The following is a 26,936-nucleotide window of genomic DNA, read 5'->3' as shown; positions in this document are numbered from 1 at the left end:
ATTACCTTACTGGTTTACTGCACACTGAGTCGAGTGTCACTGTCTTGTAATTGTCAGAGTGCCAGGTTCCTCAGCTCAAGCTTGAACAAGTGCCTTTTTTTAAAAAAGTACAGAAGGGTATACTCCATGATTCACTAAAGGCATTGTAACAAATTGACTGTGCAGCATAGTACTAAAAGAACTTAAGCAAAGGTTTTTTACAGTATTTTGTACTCGTGACACTAATAAACCACTGCCGATACCAAGTTTTTTTTTAATGGAACACTTTCTTGTAGTAAAACAAACCCAATGTTAGGCCTTTGTATCCATGTAAAGCATGGCATGATCCTTTGTATTTTTTTGCTTTCACGTGATGCCTTGGTAAACCTCAAAAATTGCACTTTGTTCTGACAAGATCTCAGAGTTTATTAGAAGCATGGTATTCCTGCCATCAGATGGAATGTTTTAATATTGTGTTATTGTAGACAGCAAACTCACCCTCTCCTCACAGATTGTGGTTCAGGCCTCTCCTTGTACATGAGCAAGTTGCAGTCCTCATTTTTATTTTTTATTTTTGAAGTTCTAGTTGCTTGAGCCCATTTGAAACTAAACAGAAAAGTACCAATTGTTGTCATGCTATGCTTTTTAATCTCCAATCGCAGCCTATGTGCTTTTAAGTATGATAGCAAACTGCACGTATCCCATATGTTTCTGATGGTACCTGCAGTGTTAAACATAGGAAAAAAAAATAGGTGCAAGAGTAGGCCATTCGGCCCTTCGAGCCTGCACTGCCATTCAATATAATCATGACTCATCATTCAACTCATTATCCTGTACCTGCCTTCTCTCCATGCCCCCGATCGCTTTCGCCACAAGGGCCACATCGAACTTCCTCTTAAATATAGCCAATGAACTGTGGCCTCAACTACCTTCTGTGGCAGAGAATTCCAGAGATTCACCACTCTCTGTGTAAAAAATGTTTTCCTCATCTCGGTCCTAAAGGAATTCCCCCTTATCCTTAAACTATGACCCCTTGTTCTGGACCTCCCCAATGTTCCATTTCTATCCATCATAAAGCAAAAAGCTTCACATTGTATTTTTCATATCTTAAAATGTCTCGAAGAATGCCCATTGAATACCCTTTGAGGTGTGGCCACTTACAGCAAATGTTTTTTTTTCTCCTGGATAGACAGTGACTCCATATTTAACATTTCTTCTGTATTTGAAAGTCAACCTAGATTATATGCTCGTGATCTCAAGTGTGCTATGGGATGTTTGTTTCCTGACACAAAGAACCTAATTGAACTTTTGAGAATGCATCAGTTTGGTCGTCTACTGTCTGAATTTGCTCCAGTCTGCATAGCATAGAAACATAGAAATTAGGTGCAGGAGTAGGCCATTCGGCCCTTCGAGCCTGCACCGCCATTTAATATGATCATGGCTGATCATCCAACTCAGTATCCCGTACCTGCCTTCTCTCCATACCCCCTGATCCCCTTGGCCACAAGGGCCACATCTAACTCCCTCTTAAATATAGCCAATTGACTGGCCTCAACTACCCTCTGTGGCAGAGAATTCCAGAGATTCACCACTCTCTGTGTGAAAAAAGTTCTCCTCATCTCGGTTTTAAAGGATTTCCCCCTTATCCTTAAGCTGTGACCCCTTGTCCTGGACTTCCCCAACATCGGGAACAATCTTCCTGCATCTAGCCTGTCCAATCCCTTAAGAATTTTGTAAGTTTCTATAAGATCCCCTCTCAATCAGATCCCCTCTGCAATTCAGAAACCTTTCTTTCGGTTAGTTTTGTCTCTGAATCGGGTATGTGCTGGATATGGACAATAGACATCACAAGCTGGAGTAACTCAGCGGGTCAGGCAGCATCTCTGGAGATAAGGAATAGGTGACATTTCGGGTCGAGACCCTCGACCCGAAATGTCACCTATTCCTTTTCTCCAGAGATGCTGCCTGACCAGCTGAGTTACACCGAACATCGACACAAAAAGTTGGGAGTAAACCAGCCACAGCAGTTCCTTCCTACACATTTTGTTCTAGGTATGGTGCCGCTTATAACGTAGGAAGATTATCAATATAATTGCTGGTCGTAGAATGCCTAATTATTTCACCTTTTAATGAAAGTTACCCGATTGGGAGTACAGAGAATGTGCATTTTTTTTTTTTTCACCTGTAACAGAATTGGAAGTTATCAACACTAACCTTCAAACCACAAGTAGATACATTATCTCCTATGGCTTTCTGACCTCTGATGCGAGCTGCTTTTTAAAGGTCTTCTCATTATTCTGCATATTTTAAATGCTGTTCAATTTTCATGATTTTCCTTATTCATTCAATTTCCATAAACGAAGAGGCACTAGTCCCTTCGTCAGGTATTTTGTTTAACCTGCTGGGTACGTCGAGCTTCATCCTACTATGACACATAGTTTCCTAAATCTTGTTGGCCTCGATCACGAAAATGATGGGAGAGATTTGTCGTCTATGATATCAGTCGACCAAAACATGCTTTTGTGTTGATCAGCTAGAGCAGGCTGGTGCTGATTTTGAGGTCGGCATTGGATGCTTCTAATTGCAACAATCATAGCAACTATACAAGTTTCATTTTCTTGTGCGACATGTGAACAAAGCCTGCTTCAATGTAGCGACATTGCCTACTGTGGGAGCAATTATTTTTCCCTTTTGAGAGTAATCACCTTCAATTTTCCACAAGAGAATAAACCCTCCTATGGAGTGTACACCCTGCTCTCTGTACATCCGAGAGATGCTTGTGGGATTAAATAAGAACGGTGGCTCGCATAGACTTGTAGCTCAGAATGTCAAATGTTTTTGTCTCTTTTATGAAGTCCTTGAAAGTGCTCATTGTCCCATTGGTTTTGTGGTCAATCCTAGGTGCTTCTTTGCAGCTCCCAAATAAGCTTGGGAATTTGAAAGACCAAACCTGTGGTGGTGGTAAAACAACAAATGCTGGAATACACAAAAGCTCAGTAAATATCTGGAGAGAGAACAGATTGATTGATTTCAACATGCAGGTGGAGCCTTTCTTCAAGACTCAGCTGAATTCTTACTTCAAATGAATTGGAAAGGGAAAGGTTGAATGCGGTCAATTAAAAAGCAAAATACCCCACTGATTTGAGAAATCTGAAATGGCAACTCTGCTGGAATGGTCAGCAGCTCGGGCAGCTTCTGTAGGCAGGGAAACCGAACCAATATTTCAGGTCAATGTTGCACAAAGACTGGAAGATATTGCAGATTGCCTTAATGAGTAAAGAAAGCCATTTAGAACGGAGACGAGGAAACACTTTTTCTCACAGAGAGTGGTGAGTCTGTGGAATTCTCTGCCTCAGAGGGCGGTGGAGGCAGGTTCTCTGGATGCTTTCAAGAGAGAGCTAGATTGGGCTCTTAAAAAAATATAGTGGAGTCGGGGGATATGGGGAGAAGGCAGGAACGGGGTACTGATTGGGGATGATCAGCCGTGATCACATTGAATGGCGGTGCTGGCTCGAAGGTTGAGGGCGCACACGCGTGATGCGCGCTCTGGGCCGCCAAGAAATTGTGTCCCCCCGCATGTTTTGTCAGTGATTTCTGTGCCTGCCCAGCACATAGCGTGTTTGGCAAAGCAGTTTCAAAACAAAGTATTTTTGAAGTGTTGTTACTCGGAAGTGTGGGAGCCAATCTGGTCACAGCAAGCCCTCACATAAAGCAATATAATAATGACCAAATCATTGGTTTTAATAATGTTGATTGGACGATAAACTCTGGCCTATGCACTGCTCCATTTATAATGGTGCTGTATGTTCCCTTGCATTATCTTTGCTTCACCCAAAAAAAAAGAAGATCTCTCCAGCAGTAAAGCTTTGTTCGTAATATTGCACTGGAGTAGCATGGCGTAGAATTTGAACCCTCAACCTCAAGACCAAGGGTCAAGAGTGTGCTGACCCACTGAGGACAGGCTGTGATAGGAAGGAGCAGAGGAAGGATTAGACGACAAATAGAATCTCTGCACGATGGTGATAAAAACCAAGTGCCTTTTAAAATAAAATCCACAGACAATATGGGTGATTAAGGTAAAAAATAAACGGGAAAGAAATTGTAGGTAAATCTTTCTGGAAGAAGGTTACGGGGTGTAAAAAAACCCCCAAAAACATGTTACTCCTCATGTGCTACCACCTCGTGTAACAGCCCACTCCTTTGATAGACACTTTGACAAAATGCTGGAGTAACTCAGCGGGACAGGCAGCAACTCTGGAGAAAAAGAATAGATGACGCTTTGGGTCAAGATCCTTCTTCAGACTGAGAGTCAGGGGAGTGGGCAGCCACAGGTAGGAAAAGGTGCAGAACAATCACAGCTGGCACTGTCTCAAAGGTGGAGACTGCAATGGTCCATTGTAAGCTGTGGAAGAGCTGGTAATGATGGGATACAAACAGTGAAACTAGCAGTTGTTTAAGAAGGAACTGCAGATGCTGGAAAATCGAAGGTAGACAAAAGTGCTGGAGAAACTCAGCGGGTGCTATTCCGAGTTCGAATCGGGGCAAACTCGGGAGAGCTCATGGAATGAACTCGTACCGTGGGACAGGGCCATTAAGAAGAGACGCGAGCTGAAACATCACCCATTTCTCTTCACCAGAGATGCTGCCTAACCCACTAATTCTGCTTTCCTATTTATCCATTCTAACATGATCTTTTGTTCCTTGTCCCACTTTCACTCTTCGTTCTTGCAGTTGTCCTATTGACGTTTAATCTGTCCATCATTTTAACCATAATCCTCCCCTTTTGTCCTCTTCTCTCCATCCCATTTCCCACTAAGATTTGTTTCCCTGTAATCTTTTTCCGTTTTAATGAAAATTAATTAAGGTAAAATGTTTTAAAAAAAAATCTCTTTGCAGGTGCTTTATGCCTCTTAAATATTTCCATCTTTTTTTTTAACCATTTCAGTATCTGTGATGTTTTATAATATAAACTTTCATTTGAATTGGTATAAAGTGCCTCGATTTAATGCCACATCTAAAAGGTAATGCCTCCCACAATGTAACACTTCGCCAAGATTATGGAACCCATAACCATCTGATTTGGGTGAGAGTGCCGCCACTTAGCCAAGCAGGCGCCATAAAACCTATGCTGGCTATAGAACTTAATGAACTGCAAATTGTTTTTTACATAGAGCACCAGTTTATGTCTCACTCGTTAATCTTTCAGAGCGAAGGTCGTTGTATCGCAGCGGCCCCATCTACACAAACCCGAGGCAAAAATGAATGAACTGGCCCCTCCAATTTTAATAGCACGTGCACATGGAGTCTGTAGTTTAATGGACTGCGTTGTCTTTTCAATAAGTCCAGCTGAGTTTATTAGCCATTATAATGTATTGTTCCTTGTATCTTTCAACAGGTGAAGTTCTGAAACCTAATTAGTTTATATATTCTGTTTTGTACATAAATGTTATTTTATCCACATTACTCCTCACCGCGACTTCTGAAAGTAAACTTGTCGTAATTTTTAAACCCTAATGCCAAACAAATTATCGCCGTGTTACTTTATCCAGACACCTCGTAGACCACAAATCATCACATTGGATTGATTTGTCAAGGACGGAAATAATGTAAAAAGTGAATCGTGAACCTTCAGTCATTATGTTTTGGTACATTTAGAAGTTTCCCTTTTGGTTTTGGCTTTTAGCCCAAAAAACCCTGGTGTTTAATTCTGCTTCTGTTGACTACATACATCCTTGATGGGTTTTCTTGTATTTGTTCCATCCTTTATTTTAAGAATAGTAAAGACATTTACTATGTGCTTCCTCCAAATTTTTGTGGTTATTAAAAATTGATTATGTTGTTGAGAGCACCAAACGTTCAACACAAGCCAAGAAAACTCTGTCAGGCTTTCAATTTATGTCTTTCAGTACATTAACAAATGAACTGCATAATCTGTTGCAGTGTTTGCGTGATGCAGCTCTGATGCTTTGACAGGGCGTGCAACCTTTTAATAACCCCTAAGGTCTCCAGCAACTGCAGGGAAATCCACTCTGTGTTGAGAGACTACTTAACGATGCCATGTGCAAGGCCCAGTAGGCCATAATCATGTTGCAACACGTTGAAAGTAGTTTTGTAACTTCAGTCCCAAAGTGTAATCTGTCTACAACTAACTGCTCATATTCTACTCCTCTAATCCCTGCCCTATTTCCTTTGATTTTTCTGGATCTATTTTAATTGCATTCACTGACAACTTTGGCACTCTGAGAATTATATTTTCCAAGTATTGGCCATAAGTTGGTAAGTGATCTATCAAACGGCTTTAACATTTATTGGGTTACCTTGCAAGTGAGGAGAGGTACTTTGCCGTGCATGGGGAAAATGTCTGGCAGGCCAAGTATAACAAAGAGTTTTAGGAATGGTTATCAATGTTTTTCAAAGGCATTTAAGGAATTGTGGCAATTTTGAGGTTTATTTTGGCAAAACGTGCATGAAGATGGTGCATCACTTCAACGTTTTGGTAGCTGCCTTATCTGGTACGACTTGCCATTACTGTGATGGCAAGAGCCTGGATATATGCATCCCGTCATCATCAAATGCCATGGTTTTTACAAATTCAAAAGCCCAACATACATAAACGCTTCCTCTCCAATTCCAGGCTGTCCCCAGAAAATGAACTGGTTTTTACAGGCATCCATAAGTTGATTTTGCCTTGTCCGAAAGCGCACAAAAATAGCTCCATAGAAACCAGAATGCCACAGTATAGTAATGAATGGCATCAAAAGCACTTAAGACTGATAAGAAAGAACAATTACTAAAATTGGAGAGAGGAGACTTGTTCTGCCATTCATAAGAATTAGTATTTATGTATGTTGAACTTTTGAATTTAACAACAGTATGGCAGTCTGTTCATCAGTAGGAGTGTTCGTTCATAAGTCAGGCATTCAACCAAAAGCAAGAGTTATGGGCATGTCCCACTGAGGCAACTTTTTAGGCGTGTGCAGGAGACCCTGCGCTCGCCATATGGTCGCCACGTGTGCGCTGGTGGTCTCTGGTGAGTCTCCTTCATGTTCGTGAGGAGTTCCAGCATTCTGGGAACTAGTCGCGGCCTCAGTAGGTTGCCGCAAATTTTTCGACATGTTGAAAACTTTTCTGCGACCAAGAATTGGTGGCCATGGAGATAATGGATAATCCTGTAGTCGTAGGTGCTGTTGTAGTGGGGTCGGCGTGTAATTGGAGGAGGTCGTAGGTCGTTTTAGTTAATCGCCTTTGCTGACTGGTCATTGAGGGAAGAAAACGTAAGCAGGAGTTTTCAGAACCAAGGATAACCGACCGGTAATGTTAAATGTCTGCCAAACCTCACAGCTGTGTATCTCTGGCTCATTAAAAGTTGGCTGGCTTCTTAAAAGTTGTCACCACTCCTTCTCCCCCCTCTCAACCCCTCTTTTAAAGGACTTACCTTACACTGTGCTAGCCGTCTTAATTACAGCACCAACCTTCCTGTTCATTGCGGTGTGTGTCTGTATCACCTTGGCTTTGTACTGTGGGAATTTTTCAGACAGCGCCCTCCCGCTTGCCCTGGCCTTTGGTGTGTGTGTCACACACACACACACACACACACACACACACACACACACACACACACACACACACACACACACACACACACACACACACACACACACACACCGTCCATTCGTCCGTTCCAGTGCCCGATTGTGCCTAAGTGGGACAGGCCCATTAAGAGTCGTTTATTGTCAACTGTCCTGAAAGGGACCAATGAAATTCTGAAAGCCCTGTCCCACTGTACGAGTTCATTCCAAGAGTTCTCCCCGAGTTTGCCCTGATTCGAACTCGGAGATTTACGGTAATGGCCACTCGTCGGTACTCGGGGCTCTCGTGGACATTTTTCATCATGTTGAAAAATCTTCACCAGTCTTCCCGTGCTTACCTGCCGTTAGCGAGTCTTCCCGAGTACCTGCCGTTAGTGTTACGAGCCGCTAAGAGACGTCCCCGAGCTCCGACGTACCCGCTACGTTCATTCTCCGTGCTTACATGAATTTGATTTATTTTTTTTTAACTCGGGGGAACTCTTGGAATGAACTCGTACCGTGGGACAGGGCTTTGACTTGCAACAACACAACAGAAATGTAAACATGTGTAGCAAGGAATGCTGGAGTAACTCAGCGAGTCAGACAGCATCTCTGGAAAAAAGGAATAGGTGACATTTCTGGTCGAGACCCTTCTTGTAAACATAGTACTCTGCAAACACCATAATAAATCTGTGACAATTTTTCTGTTCCCAATTGATAGCTTTGATGCTAATTGGTTTCTTCAGTTTATATTTGATTGCATCCGCATACAGGTTTCTCAACAATAGTAAGGTATGCGGATTCAATAGCAAATCTGAAAATGATAACATGCTGTTTTGAACTGTAGTGTGCTGCAGCCATCCTGAAGGCATTAAAGTGTTCGGGTCAGCACCAGATTTGAACTTCTATTTGGAATGCTTTGCTCTGTTTTTCGTTCTCAAGGACACTCTTCTAGTCTTTAAAGGAGCGTCTTCTTTTGAATGAGGCAAAGTATTGTGCAATGAGTGACATTTGGATCTTCTGACAGTTCTTGTGGTCTAAACAAAAAGTGTTTTGCCAAATACATTTTCTGCTTATGAAACACCTTTTACTTCATTGCCGGTGCTGCACAAGGAGAAACCCTGGCATCCTTCCGACACCCACATAGTGGATTATAAAACATTCAGCAGTTATATTAATGAATATACTCTGAACTGTTCTTAAAATGGTGGCATGTCAGTGTTTGTACTAAAGTGTAAAACATCCAAAGCTATGATCAGGTTATCTATTTATGATACGTGGTTGCAACCATGTACCAAGAACAAGGTTTATGATTTGCATTGGTGCATTGTTCACCAATGAAGGAATATGTTTGGTTTATTTTATGCTTTAAAAGCAAAATGCTCTTGCTGTTCCATCATTAACTCTGAAATGCCTGGTTATGGACAAAGTGTAGATTACTGTGTTAAATGTTTTTAAACTAATCCACATCTACCCAGAAACTGTGATCACCTTTTAACGATTTTCCAATAGTTCAGAATGCTTCTGGATTTTTAGTTTAGTTCAGAGATACAGCGCGGAAACAGGCTCTTTGGCCCAGCGGGTCCGCGCCGACCAGCGATCCCCGCACATTAACACTATCCTACAGCCACTAGGGACAATTTTTACATTTACCAAGCCAATTAATCTACAAACCTGTACGTCTTTGGAGTGTGGGAGGGAACCGAAGATCTCCGAGAAAACCCACGCAGGTCACGGGGAGAACGTACAAACTCCGTACAGACAGCGCCCGTAGTCGGGATCGAACCCGGGTCTCCGGCGCTGTAAGATAGCAGCTCTACCACTGTGCCACCGTGACCGCCCTTTTGCATTTTGGAATTTGCCTCTCCTCTTCAAGGAAGTTTACCATTGTTTGCTTTCAATTTTGAGGTCAAGAGAATTGCTGAATTTGAGTCTGACATGCACCATTCATGTTGCAGGGAGCACATCCTCTGCTGAGTTCAGAGAGCATGGAGTCGTGAGCGTTGTATAGAACAGAGAGAGCAGTGAGTCATAAAGTTATATAACACAGAAGCATGTTCTATGGCCCAACACATCCGCACAGACCAAGTGCCTTCATGAATTATTCCCATGTGTCCACATATTCCTCTAAACCTTGCTCTATCCACAAATCTGTACAAATTATAAAAAAAAAAAAAAGGTGTAATTGTTCCACATACCCCTCCCTCCCTCCCTCCCTCCCTCCCTCCCTCCCTCCCTCCCTCCCTCCCTCCCTCCCTCCCTCCCTATTGTGTGGATAAACTTTCCCCCTGGGGCCCCCTTTAAATCTTTCCCATTTCCCTTAAAGCTATATGCCGTCTGGTTTTAGACTCTTCCATCCTGGTAAAAAGACTATGACCATGCACCCTATTTAAGCCCCTCTGCGGAGGGCGCTCAGCATCGCCAAGGACTGCTCTCACCCCAACCATGGACTGTTTACCCTCCTACCATCCGGGAGGCGCTACAGGGCTCTCCGTTGCCGAACCAGCAGGTCGAGGAACAGCTTCTTTCCGGCCGCTGTCACTCTACTAAACAACGTACCTCGGTGACTGCCAATCACCCCCCCCCCCCCGGACACTTATTATTTATTTTTTTTATTCAAAATCGTTTGCTATGTCGCTCTTCAAAGGAGATGCTAAATGCATTTCGTTGTCTCTGTACTGTACACTGACAATGACAATTAAAATTGAATCTGAATCTGAATCTGAATCGTGATTTTCATGAGCCTCTAAGTCCACCCCTCAGTCTCTGTTGCCCCAAGGAAAACAGTCCCACTCTGTCCATTCGGATGTATGTGAATACTTGGCCATTAAACTTAATACTTACTTAAACATTTTCGTGAGTAAATTAAGTTTGATGGGAAGCCTTTTACCAAATGTTGGCCAGAACAATCTATCAACAGTAAAAATTGACTTTTAAGGTCCTTTCACCTGTGTCACAGTTGTACCTGTCAGTACCTGTTTCTGACGTTGTTGGGTATATTTGTTACACAGGTGTAAATGTGTAGCAGTGGAAAGAATAGCAGTAAATGACCAAGTCCATCACTGCTCTTGTTACTCCTTCACCCAATTCAGTATGAAATCAGCCCTCAATCGGGTTGTGGACGCTGGTTGCATTCTTTGTGATTTAATTATTTGACCTCGCATATTTAGCAAACCCATCTGATCCAGTCAAATGACCTTTAGTCTCATCTCCAGCATTTTTGACTCGTGAACAATTAGGTTAGCAGAAAATAGGTAGAAAACTTTTAAATTATTCAAATAGTATTTTGTTCCTTGTGACAATGTCCAGTTGATTAATTTTCAATTCTTGGCGATTCCAAGACAATTCTTGTCCTCCAAGAATCAAGGCAAGAGTCAAGAGTGTTTTATTGTCATATGTCCCGGACGGGACAATGAAATTCTTACTTGCTGCAGCACAACAGAAAGAGTGAATATGTAAACATTGTATTTAACGGGGGGACAAAAAAGAAAAAGTTCAATAAATAACAAATATAGTGCAAATAACAAATAATAATATAGTCTTTTGCAGTTCAGAGCTCATAGCTTATTCATTGTGTTTAATAGCCTGATGACTGTGGGGAAGAAGCTGTTCCTGATCCTGGACGTTACAGTCTTTAGGCTCCTGTACCTTCTTCCTGATGGCAGTGGTGAGATAAGTGTGTGGCCAGGATGGTGTGGGTCCTTGATGATTTTGGAGGCCCTTTTGAGGCAGCGACTACGATAGATCCCTTCAACGATGGGGAGGTCAAAGCCGGTGATGGACTGGGCAGTGGTCACAACTTTTTGTAGTCTTTTTTGCTCCTGGATGTTCAAGTTGCCGAACCAGGTCAAGATGCAACCAGTCAGAATGCTCTCTACTGTGCACCTGTAGAAGTTTAGGAGAGTCCTCTTCGACATGCCGAATCTCTGTAATCTTCTCAGGAAGTAGAGTCGCTGATGTGCCTTCTTTACAATTGCATGGGTGTGCTAGGTCCAGGAAAGATCTTCTGAGATATGCACGCCCAGGAATTTGGAGTTATTGACCCTCTCCACCATCGTCCTGTTGATATAAACAGGATTGTGGGTCCTCATCCTTCCCCAACTCAACTCCACAATCAGTTCCTTGGTCTTACTGATGTTGAGAGCCAGGTTGTTGTGCTGGCACCATTTGGTCAGTCGGTCGATCTCACCTCTATACTCTGACTCGTCCCCATCTGTGATTTCTCCAACCACAGTGGTGTCATCGGCGAACTTGATAGTGAGGAAAGCAGGGGGCTGAGCACGCAGCCTTGAGGTGCTCCCGTACTAATTATTACTGAGGATGAAGTGGTTCTTCCAATTCGAACAGACTGTGGTCTGTGGGTGAGGAAGTCGAAGATCCAATTACAGAGGGATGCGCAGAGGCCCAGTTCCGTGAGCTTGGTAACCAGCTTGGAAGGGATGATGGTATTAAACGCCGAGCTGTAGTCTATAAACAACAGCCTGACGTACCTTTTTACTATTTGTAAATATCAGCTACTATCCTTGTATCACTTTGGTGGAAGCAGGCTCAAATCTGTATCTTGCATACAACATCGAAGTATACCTGCGTAGGAAGGAACTGGTTTAAACCGGATAGACACAAAAAGCTGGAACAGGGCAGGCAGCTCGTGGATTTTACGTGGCACATTTCAAAGAAAGGTTGAAAGTCATTTGGGTATCCAAGCGAATATTCGTTACTCAGTTGAGTGTTTTGGGGACCTTGCCGAGCATAAAGTTAGTGCGACCACTGCCACAAGGCCCGGAACACATTCCGATACAATTCCTTGTCTCTGAAAAGCTTTGGTATATTTCTAAGAATCATGATCAGATGCAGTAATTACCCTTGATCATGTGTGCTACTTGTTAACATTCCCAAGTCTGCCATATGCAGCAGTTGTCGTCCGTTCACTAAATGCTGTCTAGATTTGGCTCCAATGTGCAGCAAGGTCTATGGCAGATCAGTCCGACAGTTGGTGCAGCTTCTATGCAGGGGGCTAATGACCTTAATGTTGTGTTGGTTTAGATATATCCTGGTGCTGCATTGGAATGCACATTAGAAAGGAAGGTAGGGCTGTCTCCATTCTTGGAATGCTAGGCATTATATCTATATGGGCCCCAGTAGGAATACTGTTTTGAGTGTTCAGGGCAAGTGGTTAGATTATATGTAGGACTGTTGCAAATTCTTTCATGTCAGACGGGTGCAAAATGCAGGTGTTGATTTCGCAATAAGTCTGTCTACCAGATACAGATTCTCCCCTGAATAATGACAGTGACATTATCACATTTTCATGTGTGATTTGGGATGTGCTTTCTGTAACCCTCCAATATATATCCTTTACATGGTTCAGGAGATTTTGAAGATTTCAATTCGTGCTCCAGTTCGGTAGCTCAGCACCGTGGCCTGAGGGGTGGCGCAGCGGTAGAATTGCTGCCTTACAGCACCGGGTTCGATCCTACCTGTAAGCAGTTTGTAAGTTCTCCCTGTGACCACGTGCGCTTTCTCCAGGGTGCTCCAATTTCCTCCCACACTCCAAAGACGTACAGGTTTGTAGGTTAAGTGGCTTTGGTAAAAAATTGTAAATTGTCCCTAGTGTGTAGGACAGTGTTTATGTGTGTGGATTGCTGGTCGACGCGGACCTGGTGAGCCGAAGGACCTATTTCCGCGCTGTATCTCTAAATTCTAAAGTCCAAAGTTCAGTTTTAATGTTCCTAAGTGCCGGTATATGGAATAGAAGCAGTGTGAAGCAGGATATTTTGAGTCCTAATGAGATAATGTTTCATAAATAGTTCAAAATGATGAAATTTACTAAAACAAAATAGAATAAGAAATGATGAGAGATATGTGAACAGATATCTACATAATTAATTGCACATTTTTTTAAGGCCTCTTTGTCATTTTAGTTCTTGCCTATATATGGGGGTTGTTTTTTTCGCAGCAAGACACTCAAGCTTTAATTGAGATCGTGGAATCAGTGTAATAGGTTGGCAAACTAGACTTGCTAATAATAGCACTCTGCACTATAACTGAGCAGGGTTGGGAATTGAAAATAATTTGTATGTGAGTAGATTTGCCAGGAATTATGTGTTGCTGTTTGAGCCATTCCAAATCGCCTCCATCGCAGACCATTATATTTATGGATCAGCTGAGATTATTAGTGGGCTTTTTCTTTTTGGCAAGGTTTTTGTGCCCTCGTTAAATGCTTGGACCCTCCCTGGCACTCTTCTGTTGAGTGCGCTGTCAGATCACTTCCTTTTGGGCTCCTGTTTAGTATTGTTTTTAGTTGTTAGATGCTCAAGTATCCCAAGGTGACTCACTGTCACCATGGCACTCTTTATTACCCCTACCTTTCCCTCTGAATAAACACACAACCTCCATTTTAATCTCCTATTGCATAATTTCTGTAATTTTTCTTTTTTTTTTTTTTCAATCGCCAGTATCCTAAAATGGCAATATTTTTAAAATGTGTGTGTTTTTTTTTTAAATGCGAAGGCCATTAGTATCATGTAAAGAAATCTTTGAGAACAAGAATTCTGTTGACAGCTGTGTGTAGGTGGTTGCAGCTCACTCCTATGAATCATCGCTGCTGAATCTCATTTTAAGAAATTGTGTAGCACTGGTTTCTTCTTGTAGCTAATATATGGTACTTGCTAAAACAAAACATGAGAATGAATACTGCTTTCACTCCTGGAACAGAATTGTGAGGCTGCATGATGTCCTTGAAGTCCAGTGTTAGTTGCTGAATCCTGCTCTCCAATTATCTGAGAAGATGGGTCATAATTGAGGCCACAGCTCCACAGCAATTGAATGGTAATCTGTTATTTGTTATATTGGGTTGGATAATTTATTTTGCTCTTAGACCTTATGGAACCCCACTGGCACTAGACTTTCTAATTGCAAAAGCACAAGACCTGTTTTTGAATCCAATTCCTTGGATCCCTTGAGCTTTTCCTTTTCTGACCAGTCTGTGGTGCAGGACTTTGTCAAAAAAAGCCTTGCTAAAGTCCATGCAGACCATATAATGCACTCTATCAACAATCTTCACCTCATCAACAAATTCAATCGTTAGTCAGACGTGACCTTTCCTTAATAAATCCATGTTAGATTATCCTTAATTGATCTTTACCTTTCTAGTTTCATGTTGTCCCTCAGAATTGATTTTTAATTTTTTCCCACCACTAAATTTAAACCAACTCACCTGTAATTAGTCTTCTTTCCACTGTTATTTTAGACAATAGTACAATGTCAGCGTTTCTCTGGCATCACTCCTGAAGTGAAGAAAGATTGAAAATGAGAGCATGAGCTGCCTCCATTTCTTCCTTGCTACTTTTAGCAGCCCATTATATATTTCATGTGTCGGATACATAGAAAAACATAGAAACATAGAAATTAGGTGCAGGAGTAGGCCATTCGGCCCTTCGAGCCTGCACCGCCATTCAATATGATCATGGCTGATCATCCAACTCAGTATCCCGTACCTGCCTTTTCTCCATACCCTCTGATCCCCTTGGCCACAGGGCCACATCTAACTCCCTCTTAAATATAGCCAATGAACTGGCCTCAACGACCCACTGCGGCAGAGAGTTCCAGAGATTCGCTTTCTTTACCACTCTCTGTGTGAAAAAAGTTCTTCTCATCTCGGTTTTAAAGGATTTAATGCCCCTTTATCCTTAAGCTGTGACCCCTTGTCCTGGACTTCCCTAACATCGGGAACAATCTTCCTGATCATCTAGCCTGTCCAACCCCTTAAGAATTTTGTAAGTTTCTATAAGATCCCCTCTCAATCTTCTAAATTCTAGAGAGTATTTTGGACACTAGTCTATCCAGCGTTTTCTTCATAAGACAGTCCTGACATCCCAGGAATCAGTCTGGTGAACCGTCTCTGCACTCCCTTTCATGTGTCGGAAGGAAGATGCTCTTTGAAACCAAAGAGCGACACAAAATGCTGGAGTAACTTAGTGTGGGTCGGGTAGCATCTCTGGAGCGAAGGAATGGATGACGTTTCGGGTCGGGTCTGAAGAAGGGTCTCGACCTGAAACGTCGCCCATTCCTTCTCTCCAGAAATGCTGCCTGTTCCGCTGAGCTACTCCAGCATTTTGTGTCTATTATGATATATTTCACCTGGATCAGGTAATTTGTCTATTTTAAAGATGCTAAAATATTTCCCCTTTTACAATATTTATCTCATCGAAAATTTGACACCTTTCCTTCTGAAGGTTCCTTCCGTCTAGCATCGCCTCCCCTTTTGTGTTCATTAAGAATTTTGTGCACAGGTCACGTATTTGGCCCCTAATTGGCTATGCTCTTCCTTTCCTCAAATACACTATTTAAAGTATTTTATTTAATTTTTCTCCTCAGTATTTTTTTTTTCTTCTCGTCTGGCCTTTGCTATCCTAGTTTCCCTTTTTGTTTCCTCCCCCCGCCAGTTTTGTACTTTTCTACACATTCTGTGACATCTGGTGTCAGCTTCCCTTTTAATGTCTTATTATTTTTAATGCCCTGTGTTGTCCTGGCGCATTGAGATTTGGCAGTTTCTCTCCCCCTCCAATCACCAACATTTTCTTACCTACAATCCCATGAATCTCAGCACTCTGAGACCGATTTACCCTTGTCACCGTTTCCAGTCTGCTTTCACTAAATACCTTCAGCCTGGTAAAATTGGCCTTCCACCAAGTTAGAATCTTGACACCTAATTTATTTTCGTCCTTCCACCTACCTCGCTTCATTCCCTAAACTTAATACAGAATTGTTACCCCTTTCGTGTGCCAACCTCCACTGTTACATTTTGTTGCGTTTGCTGCCTTACTCTGAAGGCAATATAGGAAATTTGTGTCCCCAATATTATTTTTAACATATCAGAAATTTACCTCAGATTTGTTCTATCTCCCTTTGATTTTTGAAGTTTAAAGTGCACTCCCAGAAAAGCAACTGCCCTTTTTGTGTTTTTATTTCATTCAACCCACACTGCTTCATTTAAAAAAAAAATCTTTCTAATATCTCATCTCTTCACAGCTGTGATTGTTTCTGTAAGCAGTATTGCTAAACCTATCACTTAACCCTGAAGCCATTAACATTAAACTGCCATTCAAGTCGTGTTTCAGGAACAGCTAAAACATTGTACTTCCATTTGTCCATTCTGTGCTGTAAGCTTGGTTGCCCTACTCGCTATACTTGTATTTAGTTCTATATATCATTAAGCACAGCAAAACTCTTGATTTGTCTCGTTTCCAATCTTGTTTTTTCTCTCAGGATAGTCAGCATGGGAGATCGTGCCTCATGAATCTGAATTTTTTTTTTAATGATGTGCCCAAAGAGATTGATGAGGGCAGAGCTGTGGACGTTGTGTATATGGGTTTCAGCAAGGCATTCAACAACAAGGTTCCACATGGTAGGCTGCTTTGGAAGGTTAAAGCGCATGGGATCCAAGCAGAGATAGCTGGTTGGATAGAAAGTTAGCTTTATTGAAACATAGAAATTAGGTGCAGGAGTAGGCCATTCGGCCCTTCGAGCCTGCACCGCCATTCAATATGATCATGGCTGATCATCCAACTCAGTATCCCGTACCTGCCTTCTCTCCATACCCCCTGATCCCCTTAGCCACAAGGGCCACATCTAACTCCCTCTTAAATATAGCCAATGAACTGGCCTCAACTACCCTCTGTGGCAGAGAGTTCCAGAGATTCACCACTCTCTGTGTGAAAAAAGTTCTTCTCACCTCGGTTTTAAAGGATTTCCCCCTTATCCTTAAGCTGTGACCCCTTGTCCTGGACTTCCCTAACATCGGGAACAATCTTCCTGCATCTAGCCTGTCCAACCCCTTAAGAATTTTGTAAGTTTCTATAAGATCCCCTCTCAATCTTCTAAATTCTAGAGAGTATAAACCAAGTCTATCCAGTCTTTCTACATAAGACAGTCCTGCCATCCCAGGAATCAGTCTGGTGAACCGTCTCTGCACTCCTTCTATGGCAATAATGTCCTTCCTCAGATTTGGAGCCCAAAACTGTACGCAATACTCCAGGTGTGGTCTCACCAAGACCCTGTACAACTGCAGTAGTACCTCCCTGCTCCTAGACTCAAATCCTTTGGATTTGGAGTGAAGTAGAGGGTGATGGTGGAAGGTTGCTTTTCATACTTGAGGCTTGTGACTAGTGGAGTGCCTCAAGGTTTGGCTTTGGGTGCATTGCTGTTTGTCATCTACATCAATGATTTGGATAAGAACGTACATGGCATGATTAGCAAGTTTGCAAATGAGACAAAAGTGTAGATAGTAAAGATGGTTGTCAAAAAATGCAGCAGGATCTTGATCAGTTGGCAGGTGGGTTGAGGAATGGTTAATGGAATATTAATGCAGAGAAATGGAGTTGTTGGATTTTGGGAAGTCCAAAATAGGTATGACCTACATAATGAATGGTAGGCCTGTGGGGGGTGTTATCAAGCAGAGGGATCTTGGAGTGCAGGTACATAGTTCCTCGAAAGTGGCATTGCAGGTAGATAGGATGGTCAAAAAGGCATTTGGCACATTAGCCTTCATCAGTCAGAGTATTAAGTATAGAAGTTGGGAGATCATGTGGCAGTTGTATAAGATGTTGGTGAGACTGCATTTAGAGTATTGGGTTCATTTTTGGGCACCATGTTATAGGAAAGATGTTGTCAAGCTGGAAAGGGTGCAGAGAAGATTTGCCAGGATGTTGCCAGGACTAGAGGGCGTAAACATTAGGTAGTGGTTGAGCAGCCTGGAATCTGTTCCTTGGAGTGATCTTATGGAGGTGTGCAAAATCGTGAGAGGAATAGATCGGGTAAACACACATAGGTGAAGGAATGGGTGACGTTTCGGGTCAAGACCCTTCTTCAGATCCGGAACGTCACCCGTTCCTTCTCTCCTGAGATGCTGCCTATCTTGCTGAGTTACTCCAGAATTTTGTGTCTATCTTTGGTGTAAACCAGCATCTGCAGTTCCTTTCGTAGGCATTTGCTGTATTGTAACTTGTTTAACAGAGTTTGAGGCTACTTAACTTCTGATAAAAAAGTACTGAGATTTGAGTGTTGTCACTATTTTGGAGTGTTTTCGTGTAAATAGTGCAAACGGCAAATGGTGCCATCGACCAAATAGCATAACTAAGTGTTATGTTGATCTTGACTAAATCGGTTCATTAGAATTGAGCCGTACATCAGTTCACAACTTGAATAATTCATGTTAAGTATTTAGTTGTTTTGCTTCATCGTTGCTCATTGAGGTCTACTTTGAGTTCTGACAGAACGAGTTCATTGCAGCCATTGAATGAATGTAGTTTAAGATTGGTGCTGCCCACGCTCAGAGCTTTCTCCAAGGAAAAGAGAGATGCCTCTTTATGCTCATGGCTCTATTAATAATTGACAATATTGAACTACCCAACCTTGAAGGACCATGATTTTTTTGTCCTTAATTTTTAAAAATGCTTTTCCTGATGCTTAAAGCAGGTGCAGAGATGTTAATTTAAAGAGGACTTGCCAAGGAGTGTATTGCATGGCTTTGTTGATATTCATTTCTACCGAGATATCACCACAGCTTGACCTTTTACTGGTCACATTTTTGAGAGGTTGAAATTCAATCGTTTTAGTAAATGGTGGAGCCCCTCCTTAGTTTAATAGAGGTGGTGCAGTAGAAATCCGGTACTGTTTTGATGGCAGTCTTGCCAACAGAAAGTTATGCCCCTGTCCCACTTAGGAAACCTGAACGGAAACCTCTGGAGACTTTGCGCCCCACCCAAGGTTTCCGTGCGGTTCCCGGAGGTTGCAGGCGGTTGCCAGAGGTTGCAGGTAGTGGAAGCAGGTAGGGAGACTGACAAAAACCTCCAGGAACCGCATGGAAACCGCATGGAAACCTTGGGTGGGGCGCAAAGTCCCCAGAGGTTTCCGTTCAGGTTTCCTAAGTGGGACAGGGGCATTAGCAATCTTAGTCTTGTTAATGTGGGAGAGGAGAGGGCAGTTGGATTCTCCCTTGGCATGGAGAAAGACACCACTGTGAGTGCATCTATTCGCTTCATCTACATCTTGTGGTAGCAAGTCCCGATTCTTATTGCTCCATTATCAATGATTAGCAATGTGCTCAATTGGAAATGCTAGAACGGAGTAGGCGCTACCTGTACGAACGAGCAACTGAAAAACACCTTGCCAACATTTTGCCTCGAGTTTGCTAAATCCCCAAATTTGACGTTTCAATTGATCTTTGTGTTATGTTTGCTAATTTTGTGCATTTTTGTTTAAAAAAAGATGTTGAGAATTGTGTTTGATTTTCTTCCCTACCTATTTTGAGGATGGGCGGGATGTAGCACATGAGCATGCTCGAGTGCAGACTGATTCATGGATGTGACATGGAAGGAATTCCCCAAGCTCGTTTTCCCTTCCCTTTTTTCATGCTCCAAACTGCCCCAGACTGGTGTGACTTACTCTCAAGAAAATGCTATTTTCATCGCTTTTGAGTGTTGCAACGGATTGTTATTAGAAAGAAATCTTAACGGGAAGCAGTTTGCTTTCCACAAATGGAAAAGTCTGTCCACAGCAGCTGCGGTGTCAATTTGAATGAAACATTTTTTCTTTTTTCTTTTTGCAAGTGCACAGAGAAAGCTCTGCATTGATTTTGTTTTCAGCAAATCATCTTGTCTGGGCTAAAATAAGCACAGGGGAGGAATAGCAGTGTGCTCTGACGCTCCTACAAAAAAGGACGTGGTGGAGCTGTATCTGTGAAGTGTTCAAATTTGGCTCGGCTCCCAATGACCTCTCATTCAGCAGCTGGAGGAAGTCTGATGCTGAGCTCCTTGTAAGAACAATTGGCTTGTCGCAGCAATGGGGGCTTTCTCGGAGACGAGGATTTAGTCATTTGGTGAATTGGATGCATGGTATGTTATAATGCAATTGATTCTAGCAATCAAGTCTCCCTGTGTAAACAGAATGCCCTCCCCGGTATAAAACAACAAATGTTGCTGTGGTAAGTTGATTTTACATTGTTTCGAAGCTGTTCTAGTTTTTTTGGTAAGTGCTGCTGGCACATTGGCATGTACTTGAAATTTCAGATGCTTTTTTAAAGTCTGCATTAAACATAGTTGGTATTTTGATTTTGTCTTTTTGAAGACTGGAATGAGTCTTCTAAAACCACTGGACTAAATCTTTGTCAAATTCTGTCACTCAGTAGAGATTTTGATTTTCATAATGAATGTTGGCTGGTTGAATACGGACAAAATGAGATGGATTGCAATGCTGTGGTGAGCGGATGCTGGGGTTTTGCCCCTTGCTGTATTGCTTAAAGTCTTGATATTTCAGGATTGTCTTTTCCCCATCACTTCTCTCTTCTTTCTTTCCCCATTTACTTCTCCACAGGTTTTTAGACACGGGCTCTGTCTGGGCCATTGATCTGTCAGTCACGCAGGCAATCTGTTACTGAAAGTATTAGTTTTTATGAAATGGCCAATATGAGTAAATAAGTGATCAAGTGCAGTCAAAGAGGCCACATTTCCATCGTTCCTTCTGGATTAGAATGTGTTTATGAAATTAGCAAAGCGAAGATGTGCTTGTTAAATGCCATTAAAGCCTTGTTAAAAGGCAGAAGGATTTTAGCGTAATTGCATCGAGGGGAAAATAACTCTAATTTAGAAAAGATTTATTTAATGGAAAGGAGAATGGAATGCAATGACTTTTTTTTAAGTTCTCTAAGTGCTTTAAAGAAACGATGAGTAATAAATAAATATAAAATACAGTACATAGCATGAAATATATTGACTATCTTTCAATATACATCTATTTTCGGGTCAAGTAAGTCAACTGTTCTGTGCCTCGCATCTACATTGATAAGTGGTCAGCATCCTTCAGATTACGATGGAGACCCGATAAAAGGCCAAGAAATGTAATTGCAAAGGAAGGTATAATTTTGTTATCCGATCAATCCTCATTCAAAGTAATTTGAATTTCCTACTTCTGTTTATGGGAAGGTGAACTGTTCTTTGCTGTAGGCTGACCACTATCTTTCCTTCATTGAAAGAGTCAACTTTGCATTTTCATTAACACCTTTTGCTGTATCTGGAGTCACTTATTTTTCACATTTTTGATGGATTTTTGGTACGCTGAATTTTAAAGATCGGTTAACTAGAATATTTTTTAAAAACGTGGCAAAAATGTTGTGTTGGCTGTGGTTATTTGTAAGAAACTCTGCTTTGCATGTTAGGACCTGGATATTGCACATTATTTTGGTTGCACTGTGAAATTCTTCTATCGCATCACTAGAAATATCCTTGAATGCATGTCCCCCTTTTTTTTTTTTTTATCTCAAAAAATTATGAGAACACCAAATACTCAGTGTGACTGTAGGTGCAGAGTGTTGTACGCCAAGGCTGTATTTGAAAGTTTTGTCTGTGTTTCTTCATCATAAATGAATGGCACCTGGTAGGAGAGGTGGCATTAATAAACTGAGATGCAGTATGTCGAATTCTCAGATGCTTAAGTCGTCCAAATGTTGGTTCAGTTTGGTCAACTTTCATGTCATTGTGCATCTATTGGCATCCGAGTTTTTTTGTGTTTGTTTTTGTGAGTCTGAAGGGAGTTGATCACTTTGTGCTAAATGCTACCATTAAGATTTGGAGTTACTAAGCAATTGCAGCATGTAGCTCTGCTTTTTATGATGTGGAGTGTCTTTTCCTTTCTTACCCCCCCCCCTCCCCCCCCCCCCCCCCCCCCCCCCCCCCCCCCCCCCCCCCCCCCCCCCCCCCAATTGCTCCTGTATCCTGGTGACTCCAGTAGCTCCTTGTTGATAGAATGTCAATTGTCGGAAGCACTGAGTCTTCGGGACAATTGAGATCTTATGCATACTTGTTGAATTATTATGTATGGCATTCCACACTAGATTATAAAATCTATCGTGATCGTACTTTGTTTAGCAATTTGGGGGGGGGGGGGGTTTAAATGGCCTGCATTTATATAGTACCTTTCAGAGGATCCCAAGTGTTTTACAGTTAATAAGTTTCAAAGTGTCTCGGTTGGCAGTGCACAAAATACAGCAGCTAATTTGTGCGCAATAAATATAATCTCGCAAACAACAGTGTGATTTTGATCGGATCATCTGTTAAGTGAGGGATGATTATTAGTCAGGATGCAATGGAATGCAAGTACGAATGAAACCAGCATTATTACATTACGTTGCATTGGTTTCAGCTAAGCTCTTTTTATTTGCTTTGTCCGAGCTATCTGCAGTAAAGTCACATTCAGCTGCCGTTTTGATTAGGTGGTTGTTAAAGCTAATGGAAAAATCCAGTTAATCCTTGAGATACAAAAAAAAAAAAAAAAAAAAAATTCCGTTCAATATGAATGCAGTTCTGAATTATGTGAATGAGAGGGAGAGGAAGGATATTCGTAAGTAGGTCACAGCAGGGCAAAGCAAATCAATGGGCAAAATGAATGGAAGAATTATTTAATTATGTGAAATGCAGATCCCAATGAACAAGGGTGGAAAATCTTTGTAGGGCACACTTCAAGCTGAAGCGGCGAGGTACATTGCTAAGTGTTGTCCTTAGCAGTCCCGTGGCTAACTGTATATTTTGCTCCTTCACCAGTCCTTTTTGTTGTTGCAGAATGTGTTCTGACACACGCCAAGCTATCTATTGTCTCTGTTTTCGAATGTATTTTCTTAAGTAACTCGTGGCGATGGTGGCGTTTGATTCCCTCTGACCTTATAAATTATCACTGATGGAAAATCCCACAAATGGTTAATTTGACTGCCGACAGTGTTGCTATGAAGATCTGAGCCTGATTGGACCATGACAAGGCCAATGAACAGGAAGCTACCTAGCAGAGGGTTGCAGTGAAACCCCTGTCTAAATCTATTGTTATTTTTAGAAAGTGATGTCGTATTATTTTCAGGGAAGCACCTCCTAACCGCTAGTTCTTGCATCTTTGCAATTTTAATATTCCTCGCAATCAGCCACTGCCCCGCGAGTTTACAGCAACATTTCTGGGCAATAATTGCAGATGTATGACTGCAATTTGAAGTTTATTCACCAAATATTATGAATGGCGGCATATTTTTCAATGGAATATTCCTGAATCGAATATTTAGCTCCACGGAAAGTGAGCTTTTGCACTGATTGTGTGTTGGGGGAAGGGGGTGGGGAAGAGAGAGGAGAATGTCTTCATTTTTTTTTAAAAACGAGTAAAATGCTTAAATATTCAAAGTGCCGGGTCAGATTCTCAATTGGCTTTTTGTTGTTAAAGTCGTCACTGTTTTCTGGAGGTGGGGCTTTGTTATGAAGGCAGCTTTGAAACCGCCTTGTCGACTCCCTCATTGTCCAAGCATCGCACATAAAGAGCCTTTCTCCCACAAGCTGAAGCATCCCACGCTGCCCTCGGGGGCTGCTGCTGATTCATTCATTTACTTGCCTGCATTTTTTTTTCTCTCCGCCAGAAACCTTAATGAGCGGAAGAGCCTAGGCCGAATGAAGGGGGGTGCAAACTGGATAACCAGGGAAAGAGCGGGAGGGGGAAGGGAGCAGAACAGGCCGTCAAAGACTCATCTATGCCGAGCTGCGTACCACATTTTTTTTTTTTTTCGAAAGATCCAAATCCTACCCACACTACCACCTCTAATAAGAGCTGCAAATAGATTGTTTTAGCAGAGCTGATAAGTGCAGCCTTGACACATTGAGTCATGCTGCACCATGTGCATATATTTGTATGTGTGTCATACATGCAAACTTGTATAATAAAAATATCTGTCATGCTGTCCTGGATACATGCAATCATAGATCATTTAATGGCCCTCCACATTCCTATCTCACTTTGTCATGGTGTGCCAATAACTCCTATGATCTTTTAACATCAACATTTCAGTTTGCTGAATGTTCCATTTCTTAATTTAATTCCATTAAAAAAAATATATATATATTTTTCCCCCTTTTTTAAACATTAACTTAAATCACAAATATAACAAATTGATCAAGCTCAACCGAAGCATTTTTTGAACTGAAGTGCAAGTGTGGGTCTGACTTTTTGCGACACACGCATTCAGTCTGACGAAGGGTTTCGGCCCGAAACGTTGCCTATTTCCTTCGTTCCATAGATGCTGCTGCACCCGCTGAATTTCTCCAGCTTTTTTGTGTACCTTCATCTTTCTAGAACCATGGTGCTTCTGCAATATGTAAGTGGACTATAGTGAGTGATTTTAAGATGTCTTAAAATCGCATTTTAGTAATGTGTTCGGACCGATCCTATCACTGTGTGTGTTTTCACTCAAGTATGTTTTTAATCTAAAACTGATTTTTTTTTGTGTTGCTGAGGCAATCGAGTTTCGTTAAATGGTTAACAACTTTCTAAATGAGCTGTCGATGTTGTTATTTTTGTGGGGTGCTGAGGATGTGCCACTATTCTTGATCGTGAATTTCAGCAGACAGGACTGTGGTTTATATTGCTAATTATTGCTTTCTGTATTTGGCTCTGACAGTCTTAATTGCAGCTGCTGAAAGATTGCACAAGATTCTTATTCAGTCATAAAAGGACTTGGATATGCTGTGCTCACATGTAAAGCTCATGCTTTCTGCGATGGTTTTCCCCATGTGACCCATTTTCTGCTTCCTCGACCCTGTTCCAACAAATTTACAGGCATATGACTTCCCTTCTTCATTCTTATTTTAGGTGATATTTTTGATACTTCTTTCCTGGATACTCTCCATCACCTCTACAATTTTGCTGTTATTGCACATTCAAAGAAAAGTACTGTTATTCCCGAAGATAGAAACAAAATGCTGGAGTAACAGGCAGCATCTCTGGAGAGAAGGAATTGGTGATGTTTCGGGTTGAGGCCCTTCTTCAGACCTTGCGAACATAGTCCATTTCCAATATCTTTGAACTTGTTTCTGGCTAATGTTTGTCTTTGCAAAAAAACCCTGTATCTGAAGGCTTGAGAATGATTTATCTGGATTTGCCATTGTCACAACAAATCTGTTCCATCCAGGTTCAGGAACAGCTTCTTCCCCACAGCCATCGGGCTATTCAACACACCAACAAACAGACTCTTAACTGTAACAGCCCATTGCACTTTATCTGCTTATTTATGTGTATATTGAACTGAACTGTTCAGTATTTTTGCTTCCAATATTCTGTTGTGCTGCAGCAAGCAAGAATTTCATTGTCCTATCTGGGACACATGACAATAAACTCTCTTGACTTGAAAAGCATCTGCAGCCTCTCTTCCCACTGCTGCACCATTGCCCCTCTATCCTTGGCCCCCTTCCTAGTTTCCATCTCTATGCTGTCCCTTGGTGATAGCATTCCAAAGAACAATGTTGAGTTTTGCATCAACAGTGAAAGCATCAGGATGTACCTCCCATCTCTGCTTTATCAAGCCCATGGTCAGCAAACCCATTTCTTCAATAAAATATTTGTAAGGCAGAAAATATTGTCCCAGGTTATTTTCTATAAACTTTATTCTGGCCACTTTCCTCCATTTCTCCCCCCTGGTTATTACTTTGGCTGAACCAGAATTTCACGGAAAAGCCATTGTGGTCATGCATGCAATGGAGTATATACACACCAAAATTACAGTGCCATGTGCATCACACAAAGGTATCAAGGAATGAAGTGCCCTCAGTATTCTGCTTGCACTTCAATGGTAAACCATTCACTCGAATATATGAGCCAAAGTTGATGTTTTGCCTCTTCATTCTCTATTTCTACAAGGACTATTATTATATTGCAGCTTTGGTGCTGAAACAATTGTAGTATTGGTCATAATTCTGGAGCAGAATTGTGTTCAATCTGAAGTGCATATTTTTAAACTACCACCTGCAAGTTGATCTTGTTCACTGGAGTACTTGATAAAGCTCTCATCGCCAGCCGACAGGAACAATTGAGAAGGTACAGTGGTGATTTACTAAGATGTTACCAAGTCGAAAGAATTGTAGCATTAGGAGAGTGACTCCTAAGTCCTGCAGACTTTAACATCAAGGAGCTCGCAGTTTCAGGTAGAGACCGACGATGTCGGGAGCTCCAACGCCGCTGAAGGTTCGACCAGCCCCAACCCGGGTTCCAGATCGCTCGGCATGGGGGAGCTGAGATTCTTACGGCCCCCCCCCGGATGCAGGAGCTTGATTGCCCCGACGCGGAGGGCCCAAACACCACAGGCTACGGGAGTCAAGATCGTCCCGTCAACGGAACACTCGAGGCCCCCGACCGCGGGAGAACAAAGAAGGGAAGAGATTGAACTTTTTTCCGCTTTCCATCATAGTGAGGAATGTGGAGGAATCACTGTGGTGGATGTTTATGTTAAAATGTATTTTGTGTGTTCTGTTGCTTTTTATTGGTATGACTATGGCAAATGAAATTCCTCGTATGTTGCAAAACATGCTTGGCTAATAA

General features: G+C 41.9%; 1 protein-coding gene across 6 annotated transcripts in view; it reads left to right on the top strand.

Annotated features, from left to right (window-relative positions):
• The window catches only part of LOC129714629 (R3H domain-containing protein 2), a 169,723-nt gene that overhangs the window by 20,497 nt on the left and 122,290 nt on the right, over positions 1-26,936 (top strand). Inside the window, exon 1 of one of the 6 annotated variants that reach the window (XM_055664326.1) lies at positions 20,046-20,529. The exons of the other annotated variants lie outside the window; for them this stretch is intronic. The gene's annotated coding sequence lies outside the window, so the exon portion shown is untranslated. Of the gene's footprint in view, positions 1-20,045; positions 20,530-26,936 lie in introns of those variants that run through there. 6 annotated transcript variants of the gene reach the window in all.

This window comes from Leucoraja erinacea, chromosome 40, assembly GCF_028641065.1.
Source record: "Leucoraja erinacea ecotype New England chromosome 40, Leri_hhj_1, whole genome shotgun sequence".
Classification (NCBI taxonomy): Eukaryota; Metazoa; Chordata; class Chondrichthyes; order Rajiformes; family Rajidae; genus Leucoraja; species Leucoraja erinaceus.
Note: the sequence above shows the minus strand (reverse complement) of the source record. Positions and strands in the feature narration are given on the sequence as shown.